Source organism: Seriola lalandi, unplaced genomic scaffold (genome assembly GCF_002814215.2).
Source record: "Seriola lalandi dorsalis isolate HSWRI2012SDOR001 ecotype SW California unplaced genomic scaffold, Sedor1 jcf7180002054682, whole genome shotgun sequence".
Classification (NCBI taxonomy): Eukaryota; Metazoa; Chordata; class Actinopteri; order Carangiformes; family Carangidae; genus Seriola; species Seriola lalandi.
The window spans coordinates 1,679,321-1,692,597 of NW_019525235.1; the positions used below are offsets into that span (position 1 = coordinate 1,679,321).

Here is a 13,277-nt window from a genome sequence, read left to right on the forward strand (position 1 = left end):
AAATCTCATCACCAAACATCACAAAAACTTGGATATTTTTTACAAAAATAAATCCAGCTTCCCTTTGCATTGTAAAAAAAATATAGTTGAGGCGGTCTTCCTATCAGTCCTAGGTTATGGCGACATTATCTACAGACATGCTGCAGTTTCCACTCTCAAACCCCTGGACTCAGTTTATCATTCTGCCATCAGATTCGTTAATGGAGATCCCTATAACACTCACCATGGCATTCTGTGTAACAAAGTTGGTTGGTCTTCTCTGGTGCAGAGGAGTGATAAATACTTGTACCTTTTCATCCATAAAGCCCGTATCAGACATTCGCCACCGTACATAACATATATGCTGGACTGGACCTCAGGACCTTACCAAACCTGCTCTTGAATTTTAATTCTGTGTATTTCTTTGTATCTCAACATCATTGCAAATGAGGGAAACCTCAATGATCTTCGAGGCTTCCATAAATTAAATTAAATTAAAAATGATGCCTTATAAAGTTGATTTTTAAGTCAGTTCATTCAAATAATCAGATCATCAGTCCATTTGTTTGTCAAAATTAATGTGGCAGCTTTATGTGATTTATATTAAGCCTCTGCAAGGATTAATCTAACAGTGTCTCCTTGGAGTACACAGTGTACTACAACCCCAGCAGCTATTTGAAACAACTCTCTGTGGGCACAAGTGCCTATAAAGCATGTGATGCCAAATTTCAGCCACTAGAGAGCGCCCTGAACTTCTGTATGGCCAGGGGAATTTGTGCATAACTCTGCTCACAGGGTCACAGAAGTAAGAAGTACTTTGTCTTTAGTTCTCAGAGGTTGTCTCAGAGGTAATCTCTATGATAGATCCGTCAGTACAGCCAGAACCACAAGCAGAGATCTGTAAAACTCGACACAAACAGAGAAGGTGCGCTGGTTCCCATACTCAACATTTTGTTTGGGGCTCCTGCTTTGAGTCAAGATCAATTTACCTTCAGTTGTTTTACTTGATAATTTGTAAATGTCTCGTGTGACTAATTTAAACACTTAAGCCAGATGGGATAAAGCCAACAGCTGGAAAGCAGGTTAAACTGAAACGACTTCCACATGTGATTCTCTGGAAGGAGACACTATTCAAGGGAGAGAAGGCTACATGTTTCACTTTGTGCAGTTCAGCTGAGCCGTGGAAGAGTGTCTTTGTTACTGTGAAGTGCTTACAGGCACCACCCCTGGCAAGGAAACCCAAACATTTAAATGTACGGGACAAGCGTGCCGCCGAAACCTGCGGGTGAAAAACACCAAACAAAGGCATTTACGTCCGCCTTTGTTTGCGTGTGCGCGGGTTTTTATCAAGGTGATCTGCAATGACCTGCGGTAACAAAACAATCAAAGTTGTGTGTTTTTGACTCAGTGAGCAGCCAGTGTTTCTCCTGGTTGCTAAGGAAACGGACTACACCCTCACCTGAGACCTTGGTGCTTCAGGTGTGTTCAGTCCCTCAGTACTGCAGGGAAGGACAAACACACTCTGCTGATAACAACATGTACTCAGTTCCACAGATAGATTAAAAATGGATGGATAGATTACCAAAAAAAAAAAAAAACACACTACATTACATGTGTAGAAGGAGATAACATACCACAAGGATGCGTGTGTCCTGACATTTCATCTCTCTCGACCAAACACTCTGCATAAACAAGGGCAGGAAATAGTCTTTAGTGGTTTATCATGAGTAGTGTCATGTTAGGACATGTCCTCTCAGCTCTCTGCTCGTCCATGTAGTGGTAGCACCTTCAGCTCCCCCACATAATAACCACTTACTAGACGTGACACAGTAAAAACTTGATTTGTATGTCTGAAACCCAACAAAAGGATTCATTACGAAGTTGTGGGAGGGTGTCGTGAATATCAATCCAAATCAGTCTAATGTTGACTCATAAAACAGTGATATTGTTAAATTACTATTTAAAGCCACACTATATCTTTTTGAGAGATAGATCACAATCACAGGCTTACAAATGCACTTCAACAAACTCAGGCATCTGGCTGCCACAACCACACTCGCTCTGGTATGACCAGTAGCTTATGGTGGCTAATGATAGCATACACTAACTTTAGATATGCCAGTGTAAATGATATTGTTGAGTCAGTTTGCTGACTGTCTTACACTACATTTTAGCATTTACCATTCTCCCATAATTGTCACTTATGGCTGCATTTCGTGCCGATAAGCAAAATATTTGAGGCTCACTTTAACATTGGTTGTTTAAAATTCACAAAACAAAATGCAACTAAAAATCTATTTCTTATGTTTGATTCATAGCTCAGATTATGTCTTGGCATATTCAAATGTTTCTGAACATATAAAACTGCACATATTGTCTTCTTTTTACAGACCTGCTCACTGTTTATACTGTATAAAACATAACTGAACTCATTCTACGATACACTGTTTATTAGTTGTGCCTATCATTGTTACAGTACTGACATATCTGCATTCATTCAAACTGTACATTTTATATATTGTTTTATGTTACTTTTTACATATAACAGCTACTTACTATCACTACCACTTGGTTTTATTTTTCATTCTCTACATTTGTTTATCTTTATATACATGTATCTCTTATGTAAATGCACTTTTGCTATTGTTTGCACTTTCTGGTCAGGTGCCAAACTGCAGTTGGTGTGCAGTGCCAATAAAATCTAATCCAACAGTCTAATCCTCTAGTGACTGTGTATGACAATATGACAGCCCACAAATGTTTGCTGTATTGCAGGAACATGGTCTAAGCCATCGAACCATGCAACTGAAGATGCACAGGAAGATAAAAGCTGATTTCTGGTAACACCCAGGAGCTGGAAACGCAGCAGGGCTGTCAACTCTTCTTATCAGGGTAAAGATGACATGGGTTCTTCCTGTTGAAATTATCATTTTGTTCTTCAAACCTGTTTTGATGCGGTGGCATTGAAAGTACATGTGTATAAATGGTATGGAGGGTTTTTTTTTTTTTTTTAAAGGTGAAGGAGGAAGCCCCCTGTGGGTCATGTCTCACAGCTGCAGGGTGTGGAGTCTCAGTGGAGTCTACCGATGTCAGAAAAAGGATGTTTACAATGTCTGGGGCTCTGGGAGGGGGGCAGACTGGGGTGAAGGGTAAGATTGCATAGGCAGGCGCGTTGAGCCGCAGGTCCCTCCAGAAGGTTAAGGCTTATGAGGATAACACTGATGATAAGGCATATGTTTAGAGGAGTGGTCTCTCTGCACTACACTGTCAGCACAAAACAGATTTTAGGGAAGTAGACAGGAAAGAGGTGTGGCAGACTGTAGGTCTGCTTGTGGCTAACAACTTCACTGGTCAACACCAGGGCAGGCTTTGTGCACACCCAGCTATGTCTGCTTCTGCTCGCGGACTGGTTCATTGCACACCACTTGAGCAAAACTGTTCCTGGAAACCCGTCCCCAGGGAGAAACGCATTCCATGAATGTCCTGCTTGGAGCAGCTAATCGGCAGGCCCATTTATATATCTCTATTCTGCTCCTCAGTGAGCACATGCTGGTGTCAGGCATTTCCAAGATTGACCTGGGGCCCACACAAAGGTTAACAGGGAATCCATATGCTGCAGTGGGGCTGTAAAACAGCAGCTCTCTTGACCTGCAGGAAGTTACTCCAACCACTAACTCTGTTTCACAATATGTCATACTGAACTGAACAGTGGCTCCTTCCTTTGATCAGAGAAGTTTCATAAATTGTGACTGCAGTGTCTATGCTGTCAGGGGACGGGGGGTGTGGGGGTGTGGGGGGGGCACATAAGCCCTTCCCCAGCAGATCTTTCTCACTGGAGGAGGGGTTGTTGTGTCCTGTGCTCAGCTGCGTAAACTTCCAGAATCAACTTATCGTCCAACATCCAAACAACCAGATGTGGGAGTCACACTCAGAAGCCTTCATTTCCCCACGATTTTCCTGACCTTTTTTTTTAATGGACTGACATATGATCAAAGAAATATTTGAACTGCCCTGTATTAACACTCTGGAGATGCGACAGGGAAACAGACAGCTAGACAGACAAAAAAAGGCACAGAACTTGCTGATCGACACTTTCGCATCAGGAACTGAAGACACATGATACAGTTGACTTTTACGTCAGACGACAACCGCAGTTTAATAGCTAGATGTAAATGAATGTCAGAATCGGATGTAAACAAGCAAAATCAATAGTCATTGCTGTGCTCGTTTGATTACTCACTGCTGTCAGCGGGATTACTGAGTATTACGAGCCAATAACAGTCAATATTTTCAGTGCTTCATCTCAGCCACAGGCTGATGTTAATGCTATGCTAGCACTGGATAATCCCCGGAGATGTTTCTATGACTGGGTCATACATAAAAGTCAGTATTATGTGGCATGAGAAACTCATGAGCTCGGACTATTCTAGACTGTTCCAGTCTCAAGTGACTAAAACATAAAGTCAGTGCAGACGTGTATATGCTAAATATATGGAGGCACCAACGCACATGGGTGTGGGTCAGTGTGCTGAATCAGTGTAAAAGTGTTTTCAACAGTTAAAATTGGTCTCATATAATGATAACATCGACTGACAAATACTCTTTTGGGTGACATTAACAGACTCCATTTTGATCCACTTGGAAGACCAACATAAAGTGTGTGAATACATTATAGGCAATTTCAAAACTGCTATCATTAAATATAATTAAATTGGAACAATAATTATCACACACCCGGTGTAAACATGATAATAATAGTTGTAGAACACCTCAATTTTTCCAGCTGTTACTGAGATTTAAACTGTATAATGTTTCACTGTTTCTGAAATTAAAACTTAAAACAAATAAATAATAAATATTATCATGGAATCTAAAATCCTAAATTTGATCTAAATGTTTGACTCATTCAGCAGCTGATTCTGGAGACTCAGCTGGCCTTCCATTATTTGAAGCCACCTTCCTGTTCTTTTCCTCAGTGATTATTTTGCTGTAGGGTGAACCTCTCACCCCCAGTCTTCCTATGTTACTGCCCTTTTTCTCACCCTTCTGATATCAATATATAATACTACTTCCTGCTGCACAGTATTGTCCTAATGATGCATGACAGTGTGTTTAGTGACAGTTTGTTCCAACACAGCCTCTATACAGACAGAGGTTGCAAGTCAACAAGTCGCATCACCTGTAGGAATTGTTTGCATTAACTTTCAAGGCCTCATTTACTTCCATTGCTGCAGGAACACTACGTTAACCAACTTCTTAACTTAATCTCTGAAAAAAGGCAGTTTTCTACTGCTTACATTTCAATGAAAACTGGAAAAATGTGAATGTTTTAAAACTTTTAACCAGTAGTGTATGTTTCTGTGACAAGATGCAATTATAGTGTGATGTGGAAAAGAAACACACCTCTGTTAAAGGAAATTGCACTGTTAGTGTGTGTCAGCAGGAGACAAAGAGTAAGTGAGATTCTCATCTCCCCATTGATTGTCCAGGGTCTGTTACAGACCATAAAAGCCCAAGTCAAAGCAAGTCGACAAGCACCTGTCTAATCCTGCTGATCATAGCAGCATTGTCATTATCTATGGGCTCTTGCCTGTGACTGTAATTAGAACTGCCGTGGATGATCTGAAACACAGATGGTGGTGGGAGACTAAGCAAACAGCAGTAAGGTAATCGGTTGGGGCTGAGGGAGCAGACAAATCTTTAAAGACCTGGCTAAACACTGAATTGATTGAATCTAGTCAGTCTGTACTGTGGGGTCTTCATTCTAGAGACGTATTGTCAAGGAAAACCTCTTCAGCTATGTAATAGCTATAAATGTGAAACGAAATTCAAGGATGTGAAATGCAGTTAATCAAATAATGCAGCTGACTATTGAATCACCCGAAGCCATGTCCTCTTGGTGTTCATTAACCTTGCCACACTCCATCCACCATCATTCATGCACATGTTGTGGATCCATGTGCTTTTAATACAAGCATCATTCTGCTCTCACGTTGAGCACCATGTACATGAAGTCTATGTCTTTCTTAAAGTCTGTGCAAATCAAATCATTTCCCTTAAAAACAAACTGTTTTCTCACACCCACACAGGAAGGAAGGGTTTGACTGAGACAAAGCAGACGTGACACAGAAACTCGTGAACAGACACGTGAAGCACCTAAAACTTAATGAGAGAGATTTATTTATTTATGATTGTTCCCTCAAAATCAGCGGTTCCATGTTTTTAAGCTGAAACTCAGCTCAGGACAGTTCTTTACTCGCGTAAGCTCAGTTCATTCTCGAGCTCGGAAAGAGCAGGAGACAAAACAAATTTGACTCAAGGGTGATTTACTTTCGACTGTATCACATGGTCTTCATCCACAGATTGTGTTTGTTTTTGTTTCCAAGGTCAAGAATGAACCCGCAAAGCTCAAATTCTAAGTCAACATGGCTGAGGAGACCTAAATGTTCTCACGCAAATCTTGCAAAGTTTAAATGTTTTTATGGCAGTTGAAGAAACTCATCCCACTGGAGTGTGATACAGTATTTCAGCTGTATTAATTTTTCTACACACACAGCTTATGCAACACACACATCAGCATACTTTTAGTAATTCCACAGGATGTTTTATTTGGCATCTGAAAACATAAATCGTCCAGAGGTGAACGCCTCAACTCTTGTGTTTGTGGATGCAGGTGTGGTGGGTGCTATGCCGTCACATTATGGAAGGGATGAAACTGGAAAACGTCAGGCTTAACACAAGAGACACCCATATGACTGCTTGCACAGACTGGGTGAGGCACAGTCCCAGGCTGTCAGCCTATATATATATATATATATATATATATATATGTGTGTGTGTGTGTAAATCCTATATATATATATATATATATATATATATATGTATAAGATTTACAGTAGGCTGTGGCAGTGCACACAAACACTTCTCTTCCAGTGTGTTTTTGGGCATGTCTCTGCCTAAATTGTTTTCACTGTTGCTGACCTACATACAACATCGCCATGTCAGCCCTCAAAATCAGCCTGCCCATAGATCCTCCAGATAGGAGACTCCCAGAGAACATAGCAACAGAAACTCTCCTCCCACCTCTCTCCCCTCCCTCCCTCCCTCCAGTTGGAGCTATGCAGGCCAGGCTCTGTAGCTCCAGCCTCACTTGGCTCCAGGATTGGGGGGGGAGGGATTGAGTTAACATATGGCTTATTGTACATTGTAGGCTATGGCTTTCAGCTCATCAACAACATTGGCTCTCCTCCTAGCACAACACTGTGCTGGATTGTTGGGCTGGAAAATTGCTCTGTAGAAATTTGTATACATTTTTATACTGTATTTTTTCTCGGAGAGACTGACTCATTTACATAAACACAAATACCTCGCCCTGCAGTTTGACACTAAACTGCCAGATCAATGTGCACTAGCTGAGTTACTGTGAGCCCTCACCACCTTAGTAACAACGTGTGTAACACATACAAGTGGTAATCACATTGGCTGCAAGGACCCGCAGACAGCTGGTGGAGAATGATGACTACCTGTTTTATAGCCATGTTTGCTTTGGAGGAGAATGTGTTGCTGGCACAGTTTGTGGCTCCGTTGCGTGTCTAGCAAAATGGTCCGCCACAGTTTGGTGACGCAAGGAGAGCTATTAATATCCCAGGAACGGGATGTTCTCGCTTCAGCATTGGGGTCATTCGAGGATAAACAACGTGCGTCCCCTGTAGACAGTGTCGTTTATGGCGAGTGCGACGAAATAGCACGCCGTGGGAGTTTGGAGGGAGACGCAGCAACTTCTCCCATTTCATTTCTTTTACTCCTTACTCCCCTCTCCCCCCCCTCACACCGGGCGCATCCCCGCGGTCAGCCTGGTTCATGCACCGAGCCGAGGTTGTGCACCGCTACAGTCTGTGTGGAGCCTCGCCCACTTGTGAACCCGGTGACTTTAGAGCACACTCCGGTCGAAGCGATGAAAACAGCCATGTGGTGTAAGACTACCTCTTTGGTAATCGTGTGTTTTGAAATTCAGCCTCGCTTTTTTTTCCCCCTTTGAACTCTCTCTGCACCACACAGAGTTTTAATCTGCAGCATATATATATATATATTCTCAACTTTATCAACATTACAGGCCTTTAACCATACATAAAGAAGTTAAGTTAGATAATGCAATAACAATCGAAACCGACCAAAATTAAAGGAAAGATGGAGAAATGTCAAGACATTTGCACAAGCCAGAAAATGAACTTGCAAAGGGGATAATGACCGAAATTCACAAAAAATCATGTACGCATTTGTTTATTTATGTCACCCAGTGTTTAATTAGAGTCTATATCTAATCTATCTATTATCATAAACCACTGTTGTATCACACTCAGTGTCAAATACATGTTTATAGAAATGACAGAAGTTGAATCAAATGAGCCGATCAACACAAAATAATTTCAGTTAATTCATATAATTTCTGTCACTTTTCAAGCAAAAAGGAAATGTGGATTTGCTGCTTTTGTTTGTTTCGTATTGAATGTATTGAATATGACTTTTGATCTGATAAAACAGGCTATTTGAAGACAGTAGCTTTGCTCTGGGAAATTATTACTTTCTTTTTCTTTTTCTTTTGAATCACTGACTAACTGATTAATCGCAAAAGTAACCCACAGATTAATCAGTGATGAAAATAATCATCAGTTGCAGCCCTTTAATCTTTAACATCAAGTCAGTCCGTGTCTTCATTGTTGTGTTGCAGTGTTCTGTGCAGTCTTGCATGGACTCGAGCATGGGCCAGGTTCATTCTTCGTGGATGACATGCTATGGAAGTGCTTCTGTTGAATGGCCTTAGAATCTGTAGGCCATCAGCTCAGCGAGTTAATGCAGCGCCTGCGGACTCCCCGCCAAGCTGAATGGTTTATTTCAGAGGCAGTTCCCCTCACCACTGCCTGTGAGGCACATCCCTATCCAGCTACTGCACTGATCAATGCACTCTGAATAGGGCCACTACTGACCAGCAAATGGGTGCAAAAACAAAACTGTGTCCGCTTCATTTTGCTCTTTTGAGCTGTATTGTGTGGAGTGGACAAAGCCACCATGCTGTGATGTGAAGGGACAATGATGGCGGTACATAGTCATGGTTCAGCGTCAGCCTAGGGTCAAGTGAGTGACGTGGATTTTAGCTTGTGATTATGAACTCCACTGTGCATGCATGACGGTCATCACTTTCACGTCATATGATACGAGTGCTTGTCTTGAGGAGGCTCTTCTTCTCTCGTATTATGCAACAGACAATTCACCATGTTCTATCAATGAGTGTTGGGCAGCACTCTGTTCTTTGTAGTGGTGTGCCGGGGAGGCAGCACCAAGGCGGGGGAGGCAGGCAGGATTAACATACTGGTGAGAAAGGCTGCCTCTGTTGTGTGGCTGAACATGGACGGCCTGAAGGCATAGGCAGAGGGAGGATGACGACCAAATTGAACTCTGTCTTCAACAACACCTCCCACCCTTCTGTGAACTGATGCAGAGACCCCCTTTCAGCCTCCACCCCCGTCCTGCAAGGTGCCTTGCAGAGCACCTTTGAGTGTTCCTTTGTGCTGTCAGACTTTACAGCACTCCCTCATCTTCCTTCCAGTCTCGACTCACTAGTTGTTTTTGAAGAACAACATCTGCATGACAGCATCTATACAAACTGCCCTGGACTGCTTCTGTGGGTTCATCTGCATGCTATCTTAACTGCACATATGTATGCAGATCACTGCGACCTCACTTGAAGCAGAGGGAAACAGGTAACATAGCTTCGCCTGAAGGTAATAAAACCCACCTAACAGCACCCGTAAAGTTTATGATTAAAACATTATACTGTTTGTTTAATCCATGCACATATGACAGTTTGTGGTTTTACACAGAGTTACGTGTCAAACTACTTCCTGGCATGCTATCTTTACTGCACATACCTATGCAGGTCCTTGCTACCCCATTGCACATAATAGTTTCCTTATATATGTTTCCTCAACGTTAACAGTTTTACAAGCATGCACATGCCTGAATATGCAGGCAGTATTACACACAGCTTTTATAAAACATCTGTGACCTGTGCATATGATTGTTTGACCTTGTTACAGTGATATGAACATTACTCATAGTTACTAGAGTTAGCCATGCTAGTTCAACATGCTATTTCACTTTCTCACTTAGAGTTAGATGAGAAGTACAATGCCATTTTCATGTTTGTTTGTTAAATCTTCACAAGGCCAGGAGACAGTTAGCCTAGCTTAGCACAAAGACTTGAAGCAGTGGGAAACTGCTTTGTGTGAACAAGATCCACCCACCAGCACCTCTAAAGCTCGCTAATTAAAACATTATATTGTTTTTTTGTTCAATCTGTGGTTTATCAGGGTGCCTTGTCATCACTCCTAGAAATCACATGCCTGGCTAAAAAATAGTCCCACACATAACTCCATGTGAACTCACAAGTTTTCCTTTTTATTTATTTATTTCTTTTAGTTATTGTACAGGTTGAATAAACAAGATATATAATGTGTTAATTACTGAGCGTGGTTTACTGAGTGTGGATTTTGTAATCTTGGACTGAGACAGGCTTGCTGTTTCCCCCTATTTCCAACCCTTGTGCTAAACTAGGCTAACTGACTGCTGACTGTAGCATTATATTAAGAATTGTAATGATCTTCTCACTGAACTCAGAAAGAAAGGCAATAAATCCAATTTCCAAAATGTCAAACTTTTCCTTTAAAAATTAAGCTCCTCTTGACACACTTCTGAAAGACTTTGAAAACTTGAGAATAAGTTGATGGACAAAAAGCACTGTTTTTTTTTTTTTTTGTTGGTAGGAATCAAGCTAGAATGGGAATGTCCAGGCCATCGTAGAGGGTGTATTTTTCCTGTGAGTTATCTGATCCTGATTCCTGTCTGAATAAAACCCATGTGATCTTATTTGTACAAGTGCCAAGTAATTATTTGGCTTTCACTCTTGTCCTGAACAGTCAGCAGTCTTTGTTCAGTCTCCTGTTTGCACTCTGTGTGTCTAATGGTAATGTCATGACAGTAGAGTTTTGATGATAAGGACCCAATAACACTGTAACCAGTATATCCTGCTAGACAGCAGGGAGGCTGCACTTTGTTACAATAACACGTAGTTTGGACTTGTTTACTCTTCTCAGTTCCACCTGACTGACTCATTTGGCCTTACATGATTACTGCATTCACGTAATCTGCTGTTCTTCTCCCTCCTCAGTCAATGGAACAAGGAACAATATTTTACCTGTGGCTTATTTAACCACCAGGACATGTGGTTCATTGTTGCAGGGAGACTCAGAGGGTGGGTATTAGACTTAGTACCTGCTGTTGAACATGTTTACTCTTTAACACCGATACAACATCTTCTGTCTGACTAATCCTCTTTTCTTCTATACAGGTGAAATCACGGCCTGTTTTATCATCATTAGTCATGAGGCCCAACTGCTGGTGTGTAACTATGGATGAGTAAGCTTTGTAGAACAACAACAACAAAAACTACAGACGGCATAGTAGGCCTACCCACACTTCAGCACTGTTTGTTCTGTATTGTTTCCAATCCAATAACTTAGAGCTAATTATGAGTGAATGTGTGTCTCTGATTCACTTGAAACCACAAGTTCAATCTGTATTATTCTCATGAGTCAATTACAGATAAGACACATGACATTTCTAGAAAGACTGGCTCCGCACTAAAACACCCTTAAGTGCTTTATTACTTTTTCTTGTTCTGATAAGAACAGAATCATTTTCATTTCAGGGAAGGCTGTCAAGTTGGAGTGCCCAGGTAACTTTAGCACTGAATTAAAGAAAAAGAAAAAAACCTAGTGGAAACTTCTGAGTTAATAAATGATCAGGTTTACATGAAAAGTTCTATTGTAATGAAAAACAATAAAAGTGGGCCTTTTTTTAAGTCATGTTTGTGATGATCCCTTAACTTTTCATCAAGAGTTTTTATCAGGCCAAAATATTATTTTCTCCAATACTTTGGTTTAAATGAAATCAAATACCTGCAAAACTATATCAAGCTAAGCTTTGTGTTTAGCCCTAATTAGCAAATGTTAACATGCTAACACAAAAAGATGGTGTACTTGGTAAACATTGCATCAGCATGAGCATGTTAGCTGTCGCTCAAAGCACTGTGCTCAAAGCCTCACCATAGTCACATCCTTGAGCCTCACAGAGCCGCTACCATGGCTGTAGTCTTGTTATAATATAGACTAAATGCTTTTTTTAACTTTGGATTTTGTTATGAATATGAAAGGACGTCTCGTCCTGTGAGTATGTGTATTCATTGGGTAAGATGTAGAAAAAAACAACAATACAGTGCTCTGTCTAGAGTTAATGACAGCCTGCTGTCTGACGCAATGTTTTACCCAAACATTGAGATCAAACTCAGGTCGTATGCCAGAGGTCTGCGTCCACCACTGAACATCACCGCCTGCTGCAGAGACGAGAAAACTCATCGATCTAAATCCACTTGTGGGGTTTCATGCTTTTGTAGGTCTTTGTTTTTTTTCTCGGCCTTGAGAGCCCGACCTTGACACGACAGGCCAGCCAGATTGTTAAAGTGGTCAGGCTGTCCTGTGCTTAAAGAGGATCTCTCCCATTACAAACAGAAGTGAAGAGGCCAATCAAATCACTGTTCCCGCCTGAGAACTTTATGTCAGTGCCAGACACTGTGCTGTTTGGACTCTGCACACTGGGGGAGTGGTGCTGGGATTTGGGAATGTACAAAAGGTCTCTTGAATCATCAGATTGTTGCAGCTACAGAGAGAGACGGTTCAATGTTTCCCCCTGAGTGAGATTTTTTTTTTTTTTTTTAAATAATAACTACTGCTGCATGTTACCTTTGTGGAGGTTCAGTTGTATAAGCTGCAGTTTGATTTCCTCACTGTCTCTTTTGGCCTTCTTGCGCTTGACACCCAGTGGGAATTGATAAACACTTGCAGTTTCTACACAGCTCTGGGAAATAACCCTGTGAAAGAGGAACTAAACCCTCTTGACGTGCTCTTGTTAGAATAGATCGCCAAAGCACCACATGAAACACAAGAACACCATGTTTTTGTGGTGAAAGAATATGTAAAATAATACAGCCAGATGGCCTTCTGAATGCCACATCGCCTTGCTCACACTGAACACTGGGAACTTTCTAGTGTGGGCTTTTGTGCACAGTGCTGAAAGTGTGCATTCATTCTCACAGGAGAGCATCAGCTGCTGCAGGGAAGCAGGTCTAATCCTGTATCACTGGAGTGTGGGTTTATTCTTTTTCTCAATAAATGTGTTTAAATCAA

At 41.4% G+C, this 13,277-nt stretch overlaps 1 long non-coding RNA gene across 1 annotated transcript; it reads left to right on the forward strand.

Annotated features, from left to right (window-relative positions):
- The first annotated feature begins 9,277 nt into the window (after positions 1-9,277).
- On the forward strand, positions 9,278-13,277 carry LOC111666930 (uncharacterized). Its single transcript, XR_015438230.1, has 3 exons — positions 9,278-9,758; positions 11,204-11,287; positions 11,384-13,277. It is a non-coding gene; the product is annotated as an uncharacterized LOC111666930 (long non-coding RNA).